Source organism: Leguminivora glycinivorella, chromosome 19 (genome assembly GCF_023078275.1).
Source record: "Leguminivora glycinivorella isolate SPB_JAAS2020 chromosome 19, LegGlyc_1.1, whole genome shotgun sequence".
Lineage (NCBI taxonomy): Eukaryota > Metazoa > Arthropoda > Insecta > Lepidoptera > Tortricidae > Leguminivora > Leguminivora glycinivorella.
The window spans coordinates 17,806,643-17,812,642 of NC_062989.1; positions in this window are offsets into that span (position 1 = coordinate 17,806,643).

Here is a 6,000-nt window from a genome sequence, read left to right on the forward strand (position 1 = left end):
CGGCCACAGTTCAGGTGCCGTAGCCGCATGGCATTTCTGCGACGCGAAACGAAAACGAAACGCCGCGAAAGGTAGTCTGGCTCTGTCGCGCCAATACGCACGAGCGATATAAGTAGAGATAGATATCTACGAGCGTTTGTGCCATTCGACTACGTACCCAGGACTAATCTTTTATACGATAAGTCACGATATTTTTTTGCTGCAGTACAATCAGGATGGCGAGGTGGCACAAATTAACTCTTTAGCCACCGCAGTTCGATAAATAAGACGCTCGTCTAGCTGAATATCCAGAATGGCATTTCTCCGACGCCAAACGAAGCGATACGCCACCGCGGTGGCTCGATTGCTTCGCGTCTGTGTCATATACTTGAAAATTTCGAAGCGCCGATAGATCCGTGGCTATAACGGAGTACGCTGGTTCGAATCCAGCATCGGACACTTGGAGGCCTTGGTCATTTTTTCTTTGTATATGACATTTATTTCAGTTTATAGCTAAATCAAGATTACGAAATCTGGGAGACCTAAACTCCCATCACAGTCAAACTGCCGGGGATCTGAGCCAGGACACCTCTCTTTTTCTCTCTATCGCTCTTTCGTATTCTCGAGAGAACCATTAGCCTTTCGATTAATGTGGTACCTGATCGATGGTCACTTTGCATAGTCTAGGAGTGGCTTGCTCAAATAGTACTTGAGGCAATTGTATCAAGTAACTAATAAAATATTACACTGATTATGTATCCAATAAACACGCCTACTATAATATAACCGGTGGACACTCTATTTAATAATGCAAACATTGCAAAACATGGAAAAAATGGACCAGTTACATTTGGCCGCCCAGTCGAGATTTGCACCGCTGTACTGTTCGTCTGATTAGTTAACTTACTGCGATGCTGCGTCCCATGCCGCCCTTGAACGAGGGTCAACGCGGAAGTAAGTCGATATCCTGACGAGGAGATCAACAGGTTAACGGCGCGGCGCCCTTTTATATTTGATGTCGGGGGTAATCGTCACCTTCGTATTTATTACCGAGTCGTGACGGGTTAAGAATTTCATATCACATTTTTGTCTTGTAGTTCTAGTAAACAGAAATCGACTTTTTGTACTACATCGGTGGCAAACAAGCATACGGTCCGCCTGGTGGAAAGCGGTGACCGTCACCTATGGACGCCTGCAAAACAAGGAGTGTCACGTGCGCGTTGCCAACCCATTAGAAATTTGTACATTCCTTTTTGCTGTGTTAAGTACACAAGCAAAAAAGAGTGTACAAGTTCTAAGGAGGGTTTGGGTTGCCGACGACACAAAGGACAATAAACGGAACAAATTAGTTCCGTAGGTCATTCCGTCACCAGCACACCGCACCCTCGTTGAGCTCTGGCAGCCTTACTCACCGGCAGGAACACAACAAATTGCATACTATTACAAGAGCAGAATAATTATTCTAGCATCCGCAACACATCCGAATCTGTATCAAAAAGGAAATAAATAAATTAATGCGACGATATACAATACATAGTTAAATAGATAAATACATACTTATATACATAGAAAACATCCATGACAGGAAAAATATCTGTGCTAATCGCACAAATAAATGTCCTTATCGGGATTTGAACCCAGGACCGCGGCTCAGCAGGCAGGGTCACTACTGACTGAGCCAGACCGGTCGTCAAAAATAGGAGGAAGAAGGACAACTAACTGTATCCCGCCTAAATATTATCTGCGATACTACTATTCGTATGGCAGACTACTTATTATGCTCATCAACATTATGCCAACACAAGATTCAGCGTTATAAAAATCTGCGAAATGATTTATGCCATAAGCATATTCTCCGTAAGGTGTTTAGCCAAACGTGACTTCTGCCAAGAACTATTACAGGTAAGCGTGTTCCACCGTAGACCGCATCATCACTTACCATCAGGTGTGATCGTGGTCAAACGTCTAGGTACCTATTCATACAAAAAAAAAAGTTTTTTCAAGACATTGTGAACCGTAAATTTGAGATTTCTATGAATACGATTCTCATATCTCTCTCTTTTTATTGCAAAATCCTTATTCCTTCCAAATTCCAAATTCCTTATCCTTGCCTCAGTATAATTAAGCCAATTTGGTCGTCAGTATCTATTTGATACCGATTACACAGAAACGAAAATGGCATTAAAATATTCCACTTACGTCAGCGGTTTTGATTTTCTGACCTATATGGAATTTCTAAAATTTTGATGTATGAAAAAATAAAATCTGACCTAATTGGCAGGTGACGTAAGTGGAATAATTCCTAACGGTAAATAGTCTAGTATTGCCGGGCAGTCTGATTCCAATGGTAGATTGAATGAATGGAAAGCGACGCCTTTTAAGGTAATGTAAAAAAATTTATTTTAACTGTGTGCGTAGTTAAGTGCGATCGTGTGTTATTTGTAGTAAATGGAGTTGAATTGAATTAGGCAATCTGTACTTAAGTAATACCTAATAGTAATTTATGAAGCCCTTTAATGGGCAAGACTTAAAAAGCACATAATAAATTTTACGACCTATAGAGCACAGTATAGGAAGGAAGGAGATCAACATGCCCGGCGATTTGTATTGAAGACGCCTGTCGCAAGTTCTAAAACTCACACACTTTTAGATGGACGCTCCTATTGGGCTACTGTGCAATACGCGCGCATCATTTACATGTGTGTGTACATGCGAACGCACGCACACAACGACAACTGTATGCGTAGTGAGTTAGCAACTGCGACATGTCTGCCGGCGGCTTGTCCGCTCCCGAGTATTGTATGTCCTGAGGGTAGGCTTGCCATAAAGAGGGTTAGAGGCACTGGAGGCGTAGCCGAATGGCTTTTCTATGACGCGAAACGCTACCGAAACGCCGCATAAATGTTGTCTGGCTCTGTCGCGCCAATACGCAAGAGCGATAGCTACGAAACAGCGTTATTTATTTATTAAACTTCACACACATACAACCTATTTTTATTGAATTCTGTTAACTTTAAGGGAAGGTTCTGTAGATCAAATAGATAGATAGATAGATAGATAAATGATTTATTGTCACAACATGGTCGTTACAATGTATCCTTATGATATATCTTAAAATTATATGTAACCTATACAATACAAGGACCTATACAAGCACCTATACAATAAAATACTATTACTTTCTCTAAGAAACTAGCGTCTTAACTCTTACGGTTATCGAGTTATTAAAATAATAAAGATAATTACTGAACACGTGTGTGACAACTTTTAGCAATTCCTAATGTTATTTGTTTTGACATGTGCCGTCAATCACTTGACACTAAATTAAATGTTATTCTTAAGTGTCTCTCACATTAATAAATTCATTTAAATTAAAAAAAAAAATTGTGCGAATTTAACTAAAAGTGATATGTCCTGTAGGATGGTTCCTGATAATGAACCTAGGCTACGTGTTGTTATATTAATAAATAAATAAAATAAAATTTACGGAAAACAAAACAAAAAAAAACACTGTGTATATATCTATAATATTACATAAACTTACATAATTATATATATTCGTTATCGTTATCGTGAGCGTTTTGTGAACGTTTGTACATTCGGCTACGCGCAGTGGAATACTATTCAAAACCTATTTCAATAAGCCGACAGCTGAATGCAGCTGAGATGCATTTCAATACTGAATGCAACGGTGGCTCGTGTGATGGTGCTATTCAATTTTCACTAGAATGTTGGAGAAATGTGTGAAAATTGTTAAATAAAATCGTTTATTTGGTGTATGCAATTGAAAATCTTATATGTACTACTACAAACAAACATACATGAAATCATGCCTGTATCACATACAGGGTGGGCAGAGCACAAGAAACTACTCAAGTTTCAGTGGAATCAAGGGGCAATCGGGGTTGAAAGAAAACAAAATTGTGAAACTTACACTAAAATGGATATTTTTATAATAGTAATAAATATGGGACATAAACATAACTGTGATGTGATATTATTTCAATAAATATGTTGGTACTTAAGTATGTATAAGTACTGTACCTACTGCTGAATTTATGGCCGTGCAGTTTAATAAAAAAAATATAAATCGCGCGTGTAAATTATCGAAACTTATATAATTATTTGTAATTTTATTTAAATAAATATTATACTCAACTATGTATACTGATGAATTTATGGCTGTGTGGTTTGATAAATAAGTTACCAAATAAAATTTAACGACCTCCTACATTTTAAATATTGTAACCAAATAGTCTAACAAAATCAATATTTAACTCCGCAATATCGTACCAAATCCATTAAAAATGTAATAAAAATGAGATTAAACACTTTAAATATAACTTGTTTGCGTCGAGGTGACAAGAGGTTCAAGTCCAACCTGACCTTGTAATGTAAACTATACTTATACTTATCCACATCCATATATAATATTATTATAAATGGAAAAGTGTGTGTGTCTGTTTGTTTGTCCGTCTTTCACGGCAAAACGGCGCGACGTATTGACGTGTTTTTTGAAGTGGAGATCCTCGTAGTTCAAGGGATGGAGAGTGACGTAGGCTACTTTTTGTCTCTTTCTAATCCCCTACTTCCCTAAAATGGGGGGTGGAAGTTTGTATGTAGCATTCCGTTCGGTGGAAGTTACATACATATATACATTACAATCACGCCTGTAGGGGTGATCACGGCATTCTACGTTCGAATTTAACGGTTTGAGCAAAGCCGCATGATTTAAAAGTTAGGTCTTGTAATATCAAACTTTCTTCGTTACTCTCCTCTCATCCATCCTCTCTACATGCCCAAACCACCTTAACATACCCATCTCAACGTAACGTTGTAAATAACGAATCGATTGTGATAAAATTATGTATGCGTTGATGGAAGGTTCAGGATAATGTATAAATGAGATTTATACTGCTAATTCCACATGCTTGGGCGTCATCCATATATTACGTCACAGTGTAAGGGGGGGGGGTCATATTAAATGTGACAATCCCTGTTAAAGGGATACAAAAAAGCGTGACATAGGAGGGGGGAGGGGTCCAAAAACCTGAAATTTGGTGTGACGTAATATGTGGATGATCCCTATGGCAAATGATGGCAAATAGCAACAAGTGGTATTTGGTTGAGTAAGTTCGTTTTCAGATTAAATTGCGTTGATGGAAGGTTCAGGATAATGTACAAATGAGATTTATACTGCTAATTCCACATGCTTGGCAAATGATGGCAAATAGCAACAAGTGGTATTTGGTTGAGTAAGTTCGTTTTCAGATTAAATTGCGTTGATGGAAGGTTCAGGATAATGTACAAATGAGATTTATACTGCTAATTCCACATGCTTGGCAAATGATGGCAAATAGCAACAAGTGGTATTTGGTTGAGTAAGTTCGTTTTCAGATTAAATTGCGTTGATGGAAGGTTCAGGATAATGTACAAATGAGATTTATACTGCTAATTCCACATGCTTCATGGCAAATGATGGCAAATAGCAACAAGTGGTATTTGGTTGAGTAAGTTCGTTTTCAGATTATTCGATCCGATTTCGAATGTAGGACCGATATCCCATACATTTAAGCCGCCATTTTTGATTTTTACCTTTGAAATCCTTCCGACATCCGATATCGGATAGGATAATGTGAAAATGCACTAAGGCTGCCAAAGCTCAACTAGGGTGTGGAATATTAGGTCCGAAAATGTACATGATGTAAAGTCAATACGGATGTGTGTCATAAAGGGAAGTGTGTCTGGCTTTCTAATTTGGCCTATTTAAATGAAGATCAGTGTTTATTGAGAGTTCAATACATAAATAAATAAATAAAATAAAAATAAATATTGGGGGACACCTTACACAGATCAACTTAGCCCCAAACTAAGCAAAGCTTGTACTATGGGTGCTAAGCGACGATATACATACTTAAATAGATAAATACATACTTATATACATAGAAAACATCCATGACTCAGGAACAATCTGTGCTCATTCACACAAATAAATGCCCTTACCGGGATTCGAACCTGGGA